We start from the raw sequence: 19,400 nt of genomic DNA on the forward strand, positions 1-19,400 counted from the left end.
ACTAGCCCACTTTCCCGGCAAAACTGTGGTTCTGAGGGAAGTTTTGGAGCTGGGGAGATAGAGGGAAAATCCTAGATATGTCTTAGGCCCTGACCCAAATTATCAAAATGGTCCCCAAGAGACAAAAGGGGTCAGTCATAATAACTGAAAAAAGAACAAAGATCTGTGGTAGGAGGGTATTTGGGGGGCTCTAATTCATTCTCTCTCCCTTCCTCTGCCTTCCCCACCCCATTGGAATTATGGGCGAGGTCCTGGCAACAGGAGATGCCTATTTACTTTGTGATGTCCAGTTTCCTGAATTCTAGAGATGAACAGGCCCTTGGTGAGTCCTGCCAAGCCCCGTATCTTTTACAGTAGAGAAACCATAGCTTGAATTTATACAATACTTATGGGGAAAGGCAGCATGTGTAGTAGAAAGAACCCCGGATTGGGAGGCAGTGGGCCTGGGGTCCATCCCTGGTTCTGCCACTAACTTTAAGCAGCAACTAACTGCTGCTTAACCTGGGCAAGTCACTTCCTGTCTATGTCAGCTTCCACATCTGTGAAATGAGAGGGTTTGAGATCACTTCTAAGGGCCCTTCCAACTTGAAAATGTACAGCTGAGGAACCTGGCCAGAGCAGGGCCCAGTTCTACAACAGAGAACCAGAACACAGCATACTCCAGTCTCCAGGCCCATATCTGACAGGACAAGGAGTCAGCCTCTGCCCATTGAGTCCAAGGAGCAAAGGGGAAGGGGAGTGCCCAGCCCAAGAACCTTCAATGAAGGTAAACTTTTCACTAGGATTTGCAAAGCCTCCACTCCAGGAATTTGTTATTTGAACCTGACCCCAGTGGCTCTCTGAACCTCGGCCCTCACTGTGTCTCCAACTTTCTGGAGATCTGTTTGCCAACCACGTAGGCAGCTCTTCAGAATTCTGAGAACGGGTTGCAAAACAGCACTAACGTGAATGGAAAACATCGAAGGAACAGTTTGTTTACACACACATTTTCACCTTGCCCTGTGCAAGGGGCTGAGAACCTGCCAAGGTAAATACCAACACCCCGGCTACTCTTTCAAATCTGTAGGAGTAAAGCACAGTTCTTTTCTACGGAGGCTTCTTGCTCGACTCAAAGGCAAGGGGGCTCGAGCGCTTCCCACCACTCTGGGCTTTTTGCTTTGTTTTGTCTTGTTTTTCCTGGATACGTGGATCCTTGTCACTTCTGTCTTTTTTGTCGTGAGGAGTCTTCTGGGGAGACATCTGAGGGTCTAGTGGAATGCCCTGGGAAGGGGCCCAGGCTGCAGCTTCAGCTCGGTCTTGTGGCCCTCTCTGGCCTACATCTAGGACTCTGAGCTGTGAGAAATCTTTGTTTCATCTCGCCCACTGCCCATTCCATCGCAGCCTTTTTTACGACAAACAACACGCCTCAAACTCAGAAGAGATTCCGCCCTCCCCGTCTCCGTGTCCGTTTGCTGAAGCCTGTCCTTGTCTCAGACGTCATCTCCTCCATGGACTAGTCGCTCCTCAGATTTCTCCTAGCATTCAGCCCGGCCTACCTTTGTCTCTATCACCTTCTACTCTGGATTGCATTCATCGCTGCGCTGGGTCTATTAGTCTGGAAGCTTCATCATCATAATTGTCATTATTAGAACTACAGCTAGCCGCCTGCATGTTACTTTAATGTCTCATTTTACCCTTATTATCTCTAGTTTACAGATGAGGAAGCTGAGGCTGACTCGTCCAGAGCCATACAATCAGTTAAGCATCTGAGGCAGGATTTGAACTCAGGTCTTCCTGACTCCAGGTCCTGCACCACATCCATGCACCATCTAGCTGCTTGAGTCAGGTAAGGGCTGTTATTTTTTTCATGTAGCATAATGCTTAACAAGCATTTTTTAAATTGGGGAAACTGAGTCCTAGAGGGTTTCTGTGACTTGCCCAAGGCCTCAGAGTTAGGATTCAAACCCAAGTCTTCTGACTCTAAATTGAGTGTTCCTCCCAATGGATCTAAATGACCCTGTGGGGTCCCCTGGAGCTCTGGCCATGGTTATTCCCATGATGGGCAGGAGCTGAAGAATCTCTCTGCTCCCAGGGCTCTGGGTCGGGCCACCCTGCAGCCAGTTGCTCCTGTGTCGGGGCTTGAGGATTGTTCTCCCTAAAGGCCCGCTGGGGAGGCTGCCCACTAGGTGACTCCACTAGAGTTTGGGCTGACGCCTCAGGGGCAGGCCAATATTCACGGGGCTCAGTGGGAACAGTCCTGAGGGGAACAGGAGGGAGACCCGCCAGCAGCTTGGCTGTGCTGGGGCTGAACCTGCTGTTCCCTGCTCCCCCTACACGTCCCTCCTCAGGAACCCTGTGGGAACTGCCCAAAGCCTCTTCATTTGTTCCTCAAACACAGCAAGAGGGAGGGAGAGGAAGGGAGCATATGGGATGTGACTCACAGGATACCCAGAAGGAAGGCCTGTGCCCAGAACTGACCTGTCACTGGTGCCTGAAGCCCTCCTATTGCCAACTTAGGGCTGGACATTTTGCTTGTACTTCTCCAAGGCATCTATCCTGTGTGACTGCAGATGAAAGTTGTCTATACTTGTCTCCTCCTCCTCTTCAACTGTGTGGCCCATGAGGGCACGTCCTAGCCCAACACAATGCTATGTACCTGGTAGCTGTGTTGTACCAGAAGCGAGCGAGACACACCACAGAGTATAAGTTTTAAGTGGAGAATTTATTAGCCGGCGGCCATTGGGGTACCTAATTTTATTGCTATGCCCCATCAGGTCATTCCTTTTTTCAAGGATTTGAAATTCCCATGGAAAAAAGTGGGGAATGTAATACAAGGAAAATTAGGAACCCCTGAGTAAACCCTAGCTACTGACAAGCACCCCCAGAAAGAATGGACTCAGATATCTTTGGCATTTAGCAAACCCCCTGGGACTCCATGACTCCATCAAGGAATATCAATAGATAGGACCATCCCACTGAAGGATAACCTGGCAGACCCTTTCTAGCAGATATCCCTGGGGCTCCGTGACTCCACCAAGGAATGTAAATGAGATTATCCCACTAGTACGATAACCTGACTGAATCTTTTGATCAGCCAGGACCTTTGTTCCTGTTCCCCCCATTCTGTACCCCACACATATCCTATATAAGCCAAGCCATCACCCCAACACATCGCCATTGATTTGTGGTGCCGTACCCCAGTGGCCGCCGGCTAATAAATTCTCCACTTAAAACTTATACTCTGTGGTGTGTCTCGCTCGCTTCTGGTACAACAGCTGCTTAATTCATTTTTAAAAATTCTGTTGAACCAACTTCTTCCTTTGGTTAGGCAAACTTTCTTGCTCTCACCTCGATCCCAGTTTGAAACATAAATGCCCCTAGTGACTTTCAGACTTCTGGCGACTTTCAGAGTTGGAAGAGTCTCTAGACAGCATATAGTTAATACGTCTCATTTTACAGACATGGAATGGTGAGGGAATGTGAAGACCATAGAGTCAGTTTATGGCAGAGCCCAGAGAAGAACAGAGGCCTCCTGACAGCCAGCACTCTTCATCATGGGATAGTAATCAGCTCTCCTCTCAAGATGAGAGCCAGCAAAAGCAAGTCGGACAACTGAGGCAACGCCAAGGTATCCGAAGGGGATGTTGGGGTCACACAGAACAAATCCTGTCAGCTTTCTCAGTCAGGAGGGGGCTGGCCCTGGGGGGAAGTCCTCTGGGCACAGTGAGAGCCCAGGTCAGGGGCACCCAGGTCAGGGGCTCCTCAGGACTGCATCGTAGCTCTTAGGAGCCGTGTTTCCTTAGCTGGTCACTGAACCTGTCTGTGTGCTTCAGTTTCCTCCTCTAAGAAACCAGGATAACGAGGCATGTTCTACCTACAGCTCACAGGGCTGATGCCCATGGAGACCAAGTAAGATAACAAGCGCCTTGTAAACCTTGACGCATTATACAGATCTCTGTTTAGTTACATTTGGTGCATGATGGTTAGGTCACAGATCCTGACTCCTTTATAGCTTGGCAGGTTGGAGGCCAGTCCTTGTTGGGCATGAAGGCCCATTTACCATGAGCGCATTTGGATGCTCCAGAGTCGTAACCCATAGAAAAGCACATGGCTCAGCCCAGCCTTCAGACAATAGGCTGCATCTGAGATGAGGGATATAGGGGTAAGCTCAGAACCCAGCTAGCTTCTGCCTGGTGAGACTAAGTGGAGTGACATCCATTGATAAGAAACACTGTCCACACCTCCTGGAGAACTTCAGAGTGGGGAACCACCCTAGTGGCTTGCAGAGGTGGCCACTGGGCAAATATTAAGGCAGACAGAGTCTGTTCTGCATTAGGAAGTAGTGAAAAAACAGGGGATTTGGAGACAGGATGCCTGGGTGCTAGTGCTGGCCCTGCCCCTAAGTGGCTGAATGACCTCAGGCAAAGTCGCTGCTCTTTAAAATAAAGGCAATGGACATTCTGAATTGAATATTCTGTATTCCCAGCTCCAATATTTCTTTTTAAAAAATCCTCCATTCTTCTTTCTGGGCTGTTTCTACTTCCCTTTGGTACCCTCACCCCTTCTTCTCAGGTACCTGGCTCTCACCTGCTGCTGCCAGACCACGGGGAATCCTCCCGACTCTAAATCAAAATTCCCCATGCCCCGAACCATCCCCAAGGTGGCACACTGCTCTCCTAAATGGCCAGGGTGGTGATGGTCTAATCCACTCCCCATTACTCAGAGACTATTCTAGCTCGGACTGAGAGTGGAAAACTACTTCCTGCCCAGCTCACAGAAGGCCGCAGGCAAATTCAGCCACTGAGTGTCCCAGAACACATTGACATCCGCAGCTGCCACCCTTTGGGGCAGGAAGGCCAATGTGAGACACACCTCTCCATGCGGCACTTCCAGTTAGCAGCCCAGCCTCCTTCCTGACAGCAGAGGCAGCTGTTCAAGGTGGGGTGAGAACTTCCCTTACCACCACATGGGTCAGATTCATCCAAAACACAGCTGAACTCTGGGAATGGTGAGAGAGGAGGAAGGGCAGGGCACAGCACGGGGAGGGAAATGGTGTGTATGTGTGTGTATGTGTGTGTGTGTGTGTTCCTACACTCAAGAGTGGGGTACTTGGAATTAACCATGGGTACCTGGTGCAAACATTTTGCTACTGGAACTGTCTTAAACTTTGTTGCTTTCTGAGAAGCGTTTAAGCAAAGCCATGAGCCCATTAATGGAAGAGACAGAAAGCTCAAGGGATGATATTGCCCTGCCTAGCCTAGAGTCAAGAGCAATAGTATTTAGACCTGGCTCAGTTTCACTCAGTGAAGTGCTAGCTTTTCCTTGTGGCCTCTCTCCGTCATATTCTGGGAGAAGTGACCAGGGAACAGAGATCAGTGCAGAGTAGATAAACATGTGACCCAAAGTCAGTCCCTCTAAAGCAGCCCCCTGTTAATCTCTCTCATTCTTCAAGGGCCAAGCCAAGTCCCAATTCCTCCATGAGCTCATCCTGACCATCCAGCCCTGCCTTGTCCCCTACTCCCTTTGAATTCTTATAGCACTTACTGTCAGAAACTCACAATTTAACCTTTAATTACAGACTCTCCCAATGTTCACTGTTGGTGCATTCAACAAGCACTTAAAAAACCATTTATTTAGCATTTACCAAATGCGAAGAAAGCACTGGGCTGGGAACACAAAAGATGACAGACTCTGCCCCCAAGGAGGGTCCGGGTATCCTCTGCTTCTCTTGGGCCCTGCCCACTACTTCCTATGACAGTGTAGAGGGTACAGTAGGTATTCAATAAGTGCCCATTTATGAACATTTCAACATCATCTGGAGTGATTCTGAAAGAGGCTGCCCAGTCAAAGTCCTTGGCCTCTGCATTTCACCCACAGGGACAAAGAAGTCAGATCAACCAGAGGAATTTCAGTTTGCCACGTGGCTGCCCCAGATTGTTTCCCTCCAAGTTCACCCATAGCCCCCAGGACAATGGAATGGAACCTTATTTCTTCCCTAAAGGCCTGAGAATGAGTGCTGGCTGGGTGCATGGGGGTAAGAGGGTGAGGGGGTACGAAAAAGAAAGGATGAATATCTCTACCCTTGATGGGAGTCTTACTACTCTACCTGGGGATCTAAGCCTAGCACACAGAGGATCATGGCTTCGTAGAAGTGGAGAGCTAGTGGGGACCTGAGAAATCCCCTCAGTCAGCAGCTCTTATGGTCTAAGGATCCCTTTAGATTCTTAAAAATTACTGAGAACCTCAAAGAGCTTTTATTTATGCAGATTATATCTGCTGATACCAATCATATTAGAAATGAATACTGATAAAAATTTTGGAATCTTATTAATTATTAAATAATTAGTTTAATAATTTAAATAATAATAAACAATAAGCCTAGCACATGTTAATATGAATAATATTTTATAAATAACTATATTTTCAAAAAATAGTAAAAAGAGTAGCATTTTAAAAATTTACATATTTTTGCAAATCTCTAATGTCTGGATTAATAGAAGACAGCTGGATCCTTATATCTGCTTCTGCATTTAATGTGTTATGATAATGTGTTGTTTTGGTTAAAGTCTATGAAGACAATCCAGCCTCATATAGATATGTGCTTGGAAAAGGGGGAAGTATTTTAATAGGCAAATAAAGTCTTAGTATTATTAGGAAAATATTTTAAGCCTTGCAGGCCTCCTGAAATGTTCTCAAGGATCTCCAGAGGTCCATGTACTGCACTGAAAAATGATCTAAATGAAAAATTAGAATAAAAAATGCCATGGAAGGCAATATGTAATCAAGTATTAGATTGATGGTACACACTAGAATGCTACAGACATTCCCAGAAGAGCACTCTGGGCTGGGAAAATAAGACTTTGTGATGGAGGGGGATCTTGGCATAGGCCTTAAAGATCGGGCAAGATCCGCACTGAACTGGTAAAGAAGGCAAGAAGGAAGAAGGGCACAAAGGTGAGATAATACAGGAGAAGTATGAGAGTATATTGGGAATGGCAGAGTGGACTGAAGGGTCCATGCTAAGGAGGAGTGACATATGAGGGAATTGTGGAAACTATTTGAATACCCTGGAAGAACCCAAACAGATAAAGCCTCTTGCAAGCACTCTGATTGCTGGCCATATTCCTGAGGCCCTGCCCCATGCTGATGGGCAGTCTGGGCATGTTCACACACTGGTCAGATGCCAGACTAAATGCATATCTCAGCTGGAAGATGGAAGGATAACCTAATCCAACTTCTTCGTTCGACAGATGAAGGACCCACATCCCAGAGAAAGGGAAGATCACGAGGAGGCAGAAACAGAGCTAAGCCAATGGCCACTTTATGGGATCTCAAAACTGCTTGGGAGATAGACATTTTTTGCCCCCAAATAATGCCCTACTGAACAACTGAGTCAGAGTGCTTCATATAGAGCCATGAATGAGGCGTCAAGCCTCGGCCATCAGTATTAGCCATATGAAACGCAGTTAGACATGGACAATACACACAGGAGAAGTGGGGAGATGGCTCGGTCCCCTAACCACATGCATTTGGAAAAGTGGCACAGAGATGTTCCACAAAGGGAGAACATCAAAGTGGCTCTTTCCTGTTTTCCCCCAGTCTCCACCAGTGGCTCCCATGACATTACAGAGGGAGGACCTCAGCTAATTCTGGAATACTTAGGTCCTCTTGTGTGAAGTGTGGGCTGGTATCAGTAACAGGATAAAAACAAGCAAGACAGTCTTTTCTGCCAACTCCCAAAAAAAGTAGGTGGAGCAAGCCAGAGGATAGGAGTGGCAAAATCATGATAGTGGATTCTAGTGAGCTGGGCTTGCCATAGATAACAGAGCTGGCTATGGGGAGATCTGGAGTTTCCTGTGTTATCCTGAAACTCCCATTAGCAAGGAGCTAGAGACTGTAACCTCCTTCTGCCACTCCCCTCCTCCCCTGGTAAAACAACTGCAAAAACAGGATGTGAGGCCCTAGTCTCTCATCAGGTTCCATGTTTCACAAAGACACCTGATCAGGGATTAAACCTGGGAAACTGGATTGGTGCTTTGAGTTCCTTGTAATCTCAAGCACACCTGGGATAATGTACTTGAGATACAGTGCCTGATAATAAGGGGGGAGGTCCCTACAGAGGCCAGGAATGATCCAGCTGTCAGAGCTCACACAGTTCTCAAGCTCCAAGCCCATTATCTGAGCACACCTGCTATCTTTCAGGTTTTACTTCATGCTTAAGTTAAATTTGGGGGTACTGAAATTTGGGGGTTCTTAAATTTCAAATGCAAAGTAATTCTCTTCGGGGGCACAGGGTCGTATCCACTTCCCTCCGTTCTAATTGACAGTATTGCTTTTCTGCCTAACAGGAAGGAGACACAACAATGTGTGTTCCTGGGGCAGTCCCTGGGCCAAAGAAGGGTTACTGAATCCTTTTCTACTAGGAGGACAATGAGTACTCTTCTTTTTCTTCTTCTTCCTGCAACAATGGCCTGCCTTCATTTTCCTCACCCCCTAAAATAGTGGAAGTTGTTGTTAAAGTAAATTTGTGGCAACTTTCACACCTCCAGGCCATCTCAACACAGACAGAACACACATCCTCCTGATGGCTTTGAGTTAGGGTGAATGGCAGAAGGGAACCCAGGGCAGGAAAGCTGGATTTGAATCCCACTTTTGGCACTAACTCTCCACATTACTTTAGGCAAGTCAGGTTCCTTTTCTGGGCCACACTATGCTCATTTGCAAAGAGGGAGGTGCAGGGAAAATACAATAAGACAGTTGAAGGCACGATGTACATGGGAAAGAACACTGGGTTTAGGGTCAGGGGAAACTCTGTTTACAGCTTAGCTCTGCTACTACTCACCAGCTGGGTTGATCCTGGCCACATTAACTTTTTTTGGGCCTCAGTTTCCTCATCTGTAGTAAATTAAAGTCCTGGATTAGATGATGCCTAAGGCCCTTCCCAGCTCTAAATGTATGATCTATATTAATTCTAACGCCTATGATTAGATGGTTTCTGAGGTCCCCTCCAGCTCTACTAATCTATGATATCAGGGGCTGTATCTGTTAAATTCTATGTGTATATAAGGTCCTGTGGATATAAATTTTTGCTGGATGTAAATTTCAAACCCAAACAAATAAAATCAAGCAGAGACTCTGGGCTTGTTAATGGTCTGGAGAAAAAACATGTGGCCTGGTGCCCTGGCCCCTGCCCCTTGCCCCACCATACCGCTTGCCCCGTGACCTTGAAGCCAATGACTTCGGCATTGCTTTTGGTTCCTGGGGAACTGACAGGAAGTGGAGAGAGGGAAAAGAGGCCAGTGTGAGTTGTTAAAAGTCTGCCATGATTTTGCAGATTACAGGGAGTTGGAGGATAGAGCCAGAAAGGAGCCGGGTGCTCTTCTGCAGATGTCCAGTAGAGTTTGTGCATTCTTTTCTATGGTATTTCCCTGGGGAAGGAACACAAGGTGTGCTGCATCCCCAAGAACACCATCTTCGAGCCACTCCCTTGCCCTAAGAGGATCATGGGGGGACTGTAGCTCAAAGGGCCTTGGACAGCATCTAGTCGAAGCCCTGATTTTAGGGCCTGGGACACTCAAGTAATTTGCCTACAGACATAGGTGAGGAGAGCAGGAATTCAGACCCACGCCTCCTGGTTCTGGATTCAGGACTCTGTCTATACTACTGCCTCACAGGGACCTCTGGGCAACAGGGAGAGTCTCTGATGGGTGTGGCTCAACAAGTAGAAAAGGAATCAAATGTCCTGGGCTAGAGCCCCTCAATGCTGGGCAAACATGAGCCTCCCCTCTCTCCAGCTTTAAGATCTGTGCAGTGACACACACTGATTTTAATCCATCTTCCACAGCACCAAAAAGATTTCTTTCATTACAAAACCCTTTCTCCTAAATAAATTAAGCAACAAAAGTTGCTCTTAGTGAACAAAATCAACTTTGATAATACAGGAAGGGGAGAAGAGGGATAATTAAAATCTATACATGATCTAATGATCCCATTTTAGTCTATGGTTTCTCATCAGCAATTAATAACCTTCTCCCTTTGAACTGCCAATGGAACAAAAATGACTGATGGAAGTTTGCCTCTCGCTATTTCCTTTGCAGAAGTGGCTGAAAAGCCTGGATGGGCCACAGTGAAGGAAGCAGGAGATGGAACAAAGGAAGGCCACACCCCTTATCCCATGCTTTTCCATGTTCTTCAGCTGCCTGCCCACAAGATCATCCCCACTCTCACAATCTTTTATTTCTCCCTAATTATTGGGTCTTTCCCTGCTGCCTATGAACATGCCCAAGTCTCCACAATCCTTTCTAGATCTTACCATTCCTTTTTTTAAAAAAAATTTATTTTATTAAATATTCCCCAAGCACATGTAAAATTTTTTAAGAATCATTTAAAAACTTTGAATTCCAAATTATTTCCTTCCCTCCTCCTTGAAAAGGCAAGCACTTTGATTCTGATTATACATATGAAGTCATGCCAAATGTATTTCCATATTAGTCATATTGCAAAAGAAAATGCAAACAGAGTAAAACAATAAAAATAAAGTTTTAAAAAGTATGCTTCAATCTAAATTGAGAGTTCCATCAGTTCTCTTTCTAGAAGTGGACAGCATTTTTCATCATGGGTCCTTTGGAATTGGCTTGGATCATTGTCTTGATCAGAATAGCTAAGGCTTTCACAGTTGATCATCCTAACAATATTGCTGTTAATATGTACAATTTTCTTCTGGTTCTGCTCTCTTTACTTTGTACGAGTTCATATAAGTGTTCCCAGGTTTTTTTGAAACCATCCTCCTTGTATTTCTTATAGCTATTGTGTTACTATTCCATCACAGTTACATACCACAACTTGTTTGACCATTCCCCAATTGATGGGCATCCCTTCAATTTCCAGTTGTTTGCCAGAACAGAAAGAGCTTCCTGCTATAAATATTTTTGTATAAATGGGTCCTTTTCACTGTTCTTTGATCTCTTTAGGATACAGACTTAGTTGTGGTATTGCTGGGTTAAAGTGTATGCACAGTTTTAGAGCCCTTTGTCCACAGTTCCAAATTGTTCTCCAGAATGGTCAGATCAATTCACAACTCCACCAACAATGCTTTTGTGTCCCAATTTTTCCACATGCCTTCCAGTATTTGTCAGTTTCTTTTTCTATCATATTAGCCAATCTAATAGGTGTGAAGGTGGTACATCAGAATTGTTTTAATTCGTATTTTTCTAATCAGTAGTGATTTAGAGCATTTTTCACCCAACTAGATAGCTTTGATTTCTTCTTCTGAAAACTGTTCATATACTTCAATCATTTACCAACTGGGGAATGGCTTTTTTTTTTTAATATATTTGGCTCGGTTCCTTACGTATTTGAGAAATTAGGTTTTTATCAGAGAAACTTGTTGCAAATTCCCTTATTCCCCATTTCCTGTTTTCCTTCTAATTTTGGCTGCATTAGTTTTGTTTTGCAAAAGCCTTTTAGTTTCATATAACCAAAATGATCTAGTTCTGGTAATCTCCCTTCTCTCTCATTTGGTCATAAAACTCTTCCCTTATCCATAGATCTGACATGTACATTTTTCCATGCTCCCCTAATTTACTTATGATGTTTCCCTTTATGTTTAAATCATTTATCCATTTTGATTTTATCTTGGTACATGGTGTGAGATGTTGGTCATGCCTAGTTTCTGCTGAACTGCTTTCCAGTGTTCCCAGCAATTTTTGTCAAATGTTGAGTTCTTACCCCTAAAATTTAGATCTCTGGGTTTATCAAACCCTAGCTTTGTATGGTAATTTACCGCTGTGTACTGTGTATCTAATCTATCCCATTGATCCACCACTCTATTTCTTGGCCAGTTCCAGAATTTTTTTGGTGATTACTGCTTTGTAGTACAGTTTGAAATCTGGAACTGCTAGGCCACATTCCTTAATATTTTTTTTCAATGATTCCCTTGATATTCTTGATTTCTTGTACTTCCAGATGAATACTGTTACTGTTTTTTCTACCTCTATAAAATAATTCTTTGGCAGTTTGATTGGTGTGACACTGAGTAAGTAAATTAACTTAGGTAGAATTGTCATTTTTATTCTATAGGCTCAGGCTATTGATGTTCTCCAATTGTTTAGATCTGTCTTTATTTGCATGAAGTGTTTTTTAATTGTGTTTCTATGATCCCTAGGTTTGTCTTGATAGGTAGAGTCCCTAGTATTTTTTATTATCTGCAGTTATTTTAAATGAAATTTATCTCTTGCTACAGGGTTTTGTTGGTAGTATATAGAAATGCTGATGATTTATGTGGGTTTATTTTATATCTTGCAACTTTGCTAAAGTTGCTAATTGTTTCAACTAGTTTTTTAGTTTATTTTCTAGGGTTCTTAAAGTATACCCCAATATCATCAGCAAAGAGTGATAGTTTCATTTTATCACTGCCTATTTTTATTCCTCCAATTCTTTTTCTTGTCTTATTACTATAGCTAGCATTTCTGGTCCAATATTGAATAACAGTGTTAATAATGAACATCCTTGCTTCACTCCCGAAGGATTCAAGTTTATCTCCATTACAGATAATATCTGCTTTTGGTTTTAGATTCTGCTCCAGCCCCTTATTTTAATTTTGTGTGTATCTCTCTGTTTCAAGCATGTTTCTTGTAAAGAACATATTGTTAGATTCTGGTTTCTCTTCCATTCTGCACTCTGCTTTGGTTTTATGAGTGGGTTCATCCCACTTACATTCACAGTTGTGATTACTAACCATGCATTTCTCTCCAACCTATTTTCTTCTATTCATCCTTCTCTCTTTTTATCCTGTCCCTCTCTAAAGTCTGTTTGCTTCTGGCCACTGCCTTCTTTTACCTGCCTTCCCTTTTGTCACCTTCCCCCTTTCTCTTATCCCCTTCACCCCATACTTCCCTATTGGGTAAGATATATTTCTATTACCAATTGAGTCTCTATATAGTTTTCCTTTTTTGAATGAATTTAGATGTGATTGAGGTTTAAGTGCTGCTTTCTCTCCTACCATTTTCCTTTCCAATGTAAAAGCTCTTCCTTGAGCACCTCTTTTATGAGAGTCAGTTTTCGCCATTCTTCTTCTCCCTTCTCACTTCTCCCAGGGCACCCTTCTTTTTTCACCTATCCATTTTTTTTATATCATATAATGTAATCAGCTCACTCCCATACCTTCTACGTATGTAGAATCCTTCTAATTGCCCTAATAATGATAAAGTTCTTTACAGGTGATACAGATGATACAGGTATCATCTTCCCATATAAAAAGGTACACAGTTCAACCTCATTGAGTCTCATGTGATTTCTTTTTCACGTTTACCTTTTTATGCTTCTCTTGAGTCTTGTATCTGAAAGTCAAATTTTCTATTCAGCTCTAGTCTTTTCTTTGGGAATGCTTGAAAGTCAGTCCTCTATTTCATTACATTTGCAAACAAGCTATATATAGGAGAAATGGGAAATAATTAACAGAGGGAAGGCACTAGAACTAAGAAGAGTTGGGAAAAGCTTTCTGTAGAAGACAGGATTTTAGCTGGAACTTAAAGGAAGCCAGTGAAGCCAGTAGGTGATGAGAAGGAGGGAAAGCATTCCAAAATGCCTGGAGCTGACAGATGGCGTGTCCTGTTTGAGAAGCAGCTGAGAGGCCAGTGTCACTGGATTGAAGAGTAAGTGATGAAGAGTAAGGAGTAAGACGACTAGAAAGGGGCGCGCGCGTGCGTGTGTGCGTGCGTGCGTGTGTGTGTGTGTGTGTGTGTGTGTGTGTGTGTGTAGGTTATAAAAGTTTTTGAATGATAGAGGATTTTATATTTGATTCTGGAGGCACTAAGGAGCTGCTGGAGTTTAGTGAGTAGGGGAAGGTGACATAATATGACCTGTGCTTTATGAAAATTACTTTGATGGCTTAATAGAGGATGGATAGGAATGGGGAGAGACTTGAGGCACACAAACCCACCAGCAGGCTATTGAAATCATTCAAGCATGAGGTGATGAAGGCCTATACCACGGTGGGGACATTGTCAGAGGAGAGAAGGGGGCATATTTGGAAGATGTTGCGAAGGTGATATCAATAGGCCTTGGCAATAGCTTGGATATAGGGATGAGAGAGAGCAAGGAGTTGAGAATGACACCTAGGCTGCCAGTATGAGGGACTGGGAGGATGATGTTGCCCTAGACAGTAATAGAGAATATAGGATGAGGAGAGGATTTAGGGGAAAGATGAGTTCTGTTGTGGACATATTGAGTCTAAGATGTCTACTGGACATTCAGTTCAAGATGTCTGAAAGGCAGTTGTAGAGGCAAGATTGGAGGAAAACAGAGAAGTTAGGGCAGGATAGATAGACTGGGGTATCATCAGCATGGAGATGATAATTAAATCCATAGGAGCTGATGATATCACCAAGTGAAGCAGCATAGAGGGAAAAGAGAAGGAAGCCCAAGACAGAGTCCCATGGTTAGTAGGTATGACCTAGATGGGAATCCAGCAAAGAAAACTAAGGAGGGGCCTGATCAGTAGGAAGAGAACAAGGAAAGAGCAGTATCCTGAAAAACCTAGAGAAGAAAGTATCAAGTAGAAGAGGGTAATCACCAGTGTCAAAGGCTGCAGAGAGGTCAAGAAGAATGAGGATTAAGATAAGGCCACTGGATTTGGCAGTTTAAGAGATCAATGGTCACTCTGGTGAGAGAACAGTTTTAGTGGAATTCCAAGACTGGAAACCAGACTGTAAGGAGTTAAGAAGACAGTGAGACGAGAGAAAGTGGAGGCATCTATTGTAGTTGGCCTCTTCAAGGATTTTGTCAGAAAAGGTAGAGGAGATACAGGACAACAGTTAGTGGGGACAGAAGGATCAAGTGAGTATATTTTGAGGATGAGGGAGACATGAGCATGTTTTGCAGGTAGTAGGGAATGAGTCAGGAGATAGGGAGAGACTGAAGATAAGTGAGAGAGTGGAGGTGACAGAGGGGACAGTCTATGGGAAGAGATGGAGTGGGATGGGATCACTAACCAAGGTCAGCCTTGGCAAGGAGTGAGGCCATTTCTTAGGGTGAGATGGGGGTGAAGGAAGACATAATGACAAAAGGCAAAAAGTGACATGAGATGAGGAAGTGGGGAGAAGGAGCTAATGGCCTCAATGGTATCTCACTTTGGGATGGTTTTTGACTCCTGGCTTAGACATTCACCTGTATGAAGTCTAGAAACTAGACTAAATGATTTTTTGAGGCTCCAGCTCTGGAATCTTGTGACACAGAAGTTTTGTTTAATCAGACTTGAATCATTCCAACTCCCAAAGGCACAAACCCCAGAATCATTGGGCAATGCCTCTATGATACCCAATATAGCTTAGAGATCAGGAACAATAGTGGAATATTACAAGAAAGAAACTGTCCTGGCCAGAACAGCTGGCAATCTAGCAGATGACTTACACAAAGAATGACAAACAGCCAACTAAATGAAAAGAAGAAAATGTCTGAAGGCAGCAGCACTTGACACTGGCTGTCCCTGCCCTAGAAAAGGAAGTCATAGTTACTCCTCATAATGGTTTCAGGGTACTTGAATTTGCAGCTCAGTTCAGACAATGAAAGGCATAACAGGGAAGAAATGATGACCTTGGGGACTCAGGACAAACACCAGCTGCCACCCTGACTTCTCTCTGGACTCTCGGGACTGCATGGCAGCAGCAGAGCAACACTTAGAAGCACTGTCATAGCTACCTATGCCTCTTCTGAAGCTTCCATCAAGCTCTGGCTGAGGAAGCACAAGAAGCCTGAGGGGGTTTGGGGGGAGGCTGTCCAGTTGGCCACTGCTTCTGATAGAGGGAAGTAGAGAGGATGGAACTGTGAACCCCGATATGCAGGTGGAATGAAGGCGCTCTGGGACCACCCTGACACCATTTCACTTCAGGATTGTTGGAATCATAGGATCATAGATTGAGAAGTAGAAAGGACCTTGGAGGTCATTGAATACAGCCCCCTCATTTGATGGGCAAGGAAACTGAAGCACAGAGAGCTTACTTGTCTATGGTCATATGAGGAGTAAATGGCAGGTCCAGGATTCAAACCCAAATCTTCTGATTCCAAATTACCAATGATTTCTACAAAACCATGTGATGAAAAGTAGGGTGATGTGGCCTTCACACTCTTTCAGCTTAGAGTATAAGTAATCATAGGACAGTCTACCATTTGGGACAACTTTTTTTTCCCCTCTATCTGGGGTCATCATGACTTAAAATGTCTGCCAGAATAGACCCATGATGCATACTGTGCCTTGTCAATGGTGGCCATGCTATATAAATGCCAAGTTATTATTAGTCTTATGGCAGTGGTCTTGTTAGACAGTGGATGGTATAGTGCTTCTGTCTCAGTTTGTGGGGTCCAATACAAACCTGAATTCTTCAAAATAAGAAGTGAAGACAAAGTGGGAGTTGATTCTAGCTACAACAACCCTCCCACTTTGAGCTATGAATGCTTTTTACCAATTTTCCTCCCCCTGCTTTGCTGTCTATGTCTCCATTACCCCATTTGATTAGCCTGGAAAATGTGCCTTGAGACTCTGTCTCTCTTTAGTCTTGCCCCTCCTGGGAACAATGCAAAATGAGCAGCATTCACTCTCAGAGTCATCATCTGAGCCTTTGTCACATAACCCTCAGAGTATGAAAGAGTTCTGGTCATCAACAAGTGGCAAGATGGGTTATTTGGGTTCTAGATTCTGGCTATGACACAAGAAGGAGAAAGGTCTCAAGACAGCACTTGAATGTGAATGGCTACCAACAGGATGTGATATTATGTTGATTCTCATTCTCTTCTTGGTATGAAGAGGGTAGATTTATTTCTGGACAAATTGCAGGAAAAGGGATGTGTGGAAAGAGGGAGGCCAGACTCCAGACTTGTTTTCCTTCTTCTAGTCTTCAAAACATATTTTTTAAATTAGGTGGTAAGAATACTGGATAATTTTTGTGGCACCAACATACTTTCTTTCAAGATATGATTTATATGTTTGGCATACATTTTAAATGAAATGGTTATTGAGATAAATGGCTGTACTGAAGGTTGCAAAATGGTTTCCATTATGTAGCTGCTTATTTTGAGTTCCTTATAAAATTTTCTGAAAAAAAAAAAGGCCCCTTTAAAGGTAGATACTTTCCATGCTTGGTCTCTACCTCAGTGCCTCAGAGGGTGGACACAGGAGGGGAGGACAGGGAGGAAACAGCTTGAATGTAAATCCATTTAGCACTTTGGAGGACAGAAAAAAAAATACAGCTTACAGATTTCCCATTGAGAAAGCTGTTTTTTAAACTTTAATTCAAATGCAAATGACCTGGCTTCTCAAAACAGATAAATATTTCAATAAGCAAAATGCATTTATGATGTATTTATTACACTATGAACTTCATACTGAGCTACTATACCAGGTGAGTTTTATATGGTCTCTTTTCCCTGGGAGTATGCAGTTGTAGTATCATGGGATTTAGAGCTGGAAAGACCTGAAGTTCATCCAATCAAACTCATTAAAAATGAGGGAACTGAGTGCCATTAAAATCACTAGCCTCAAGCCATACGAAATCAGTAGGAGAGTTAGGATTTGAATCCTGGTGTGGTGTCTTCTGTCTCAAAATCCCTTTCCAAGATACCACAATGCTGCTGTGAAAATCATGAGAACTGATGGCACCAGAGATGCCTAGGGGAAACACAAACATCTTTTTAGTGCACTGATTCTCTTCTGCACAGAAATGCCTGGTGTGGTGCCAAGCAGTTCACAACTTGGTAAGTACGTGTTGACCAACTACCTAAGAACTTAGGAACGTAATTATATATGGAGAACAGAAGGTCACACTGTGCTTATAGTTTGATAATGATGAAAAAACAGTTGGCCAGGGGAGCAAAATGCTGCCTTACAGGCTCTACTACAACACAGTGTTTCTCATTCATACATCAAAATCACTTAAGATTCCTTGAAAGATACAACTAAAATAATTGACCATAAACATCAGAAAATATACACCATAGAGGGATCACCACCAGTCTTTGGGTTAATGAGGGATTCACTGTGAATAGTGAGGTCTTTCCTTTCAGATGCTACTATTTGCCAATGATACTGTTCTGACTGCATCAAATCCTAGATGATTGCAGAGCATATTGGAAAAGATCTGTAATCACTCAAAGGAATTTGGTTTGGCCATCCACATAGGAAAGAAGAAGTGGATAAAGAATGGCTATTGCCCAGATTCTAACATTTATCTGCATGGAAAACGTATACAGGACTTGCTATTAGTATGGGCATCTAGGACACATGGTATAGCTAGGCCCAAGTGGGGCCCAGAGTGGAGCAGGACCAGAAGGGCAGGCTAGCTTGCCTTTAGGAAATTGCAAGTGACTTCAATCTTTCCAAGAAAGCAAAGGACCATCATTTTTATACCCAGATTCTACTGCTGTTGTTACGTAGTAGTCAGACACAAAATATAACTGTCTCCAAAGAACTGAAAATGAAGGCTCTATAAAAGGTAACGGAGGGCTTCATAGTGGGTGTAAGTAAACTATATCATGTAACAGCGAGGAACTCTAAAGAACAGGAGTTAAAGATGTCATCAAGAAATCATATGACAAGAACAGAAGATGGTGAAAGTGAGAGATGGCCGATGGACGGGCAGAATGGATACCTGGCCCCCTCTCAGTGCCAGGAGAAGGGGACGACCCCTTGTGGTGTACTCACGGGAGGACATGAACAAGACTCACACAGAATGGGTAGACATGAGTAGTCTGAGACCTGCATTGTTGGAGAGGGAATTTCCAAATTGATGAACTCACAGGTCAATTTAAATATCTGAGTGTTCCGGAAGCAGAATACTGCTTCTTCCCTGTCCTGATTTTTCAAAAGCTCCTGCAATCTCCCATTTCTCCCAGGAAGCCTGCCCCAACTAAGCCAAGCAAAAGCAGTAGCAAGTCCTTAATGAGACTTTACTCACCACCCCACTCTTTACTCTTTACTCACCACCCCACTCAATGTGCTAATCTCTGTTCACCTCATGCCTTTCCCTGTTAGTGCTCAGGAAATCCCTGTTCTTGCCAATGACCTGTTCACCACACTGCCTCAGTTATGGCCATCATCTCCATTGTCACCAGACTCTGAGAGGTGAGTTTATCTTCTTGGGAGCTGGGTCTTTCACATTAGGCTTCTTTGGGCATGTCCTACCCCACCGGAAAACCTCCCCTTTCAGTGATATTTTCCTCCATTAGAATGTAAGCAACTTGAGGATAGGGCCTATTTTGCATGCTCGCATTTACATCTTCAGTACTTAGTACAATGCTAGGCACATAGTAAGTGCTTAATACTCACTCCCTCCCTCCCTCCCTCCATCCATCATTCACCTTCAAGAGTACCCACAGCACTGGCCTCACACAGAGAGGCCACTTTCCTGGAGAACATTTATTTCAATACCCTT

At 43.8% G+C, this 19,400-nt stretch overlaps 1 protein-coding gene and 1 long non-coding RNA gene across 4 annotated transcripts in view; one reads left to right on the forward strand and one right to left on the reverse strand.

Moving 5' to 3' along the window:
* The window catches only part of ATG7 (autophagy related 7), a 244,062-nt gene that overhangs the window by 8,320 nt on the left and 216,342 nt on the right, over positions 1-19,400 (reverse strand). The gene's annotated exons all lie outside the window — the stretch shown is intronic.
* Positions 1,078-10,331, forward strand: LOC118830961. Its single transcript, XR_005009119.1, has 3 exons — positions 1,078-1,825; positions 3,439-3,607; positions 10,077-10,331. It is a non-coding gene; the product is annotated as an uncharacterized LOC118830961 (long non-coding RNA).

This window comes from Trichosurus vulpecula, chromosome 9 (assembly GCF_011100635.1).
Source record: "Trichosurus vulpecula isolate mTriVul1 chromosome 9, mTriVul1.pri, whole genome shotgun sequence".
Lineage (NCBI taxonomy): Eukaryota > Metazoa > Chordata > Mammalia > Diprotodontia > Phalangeridae > Trichosurus > Trichosurus vulpecula.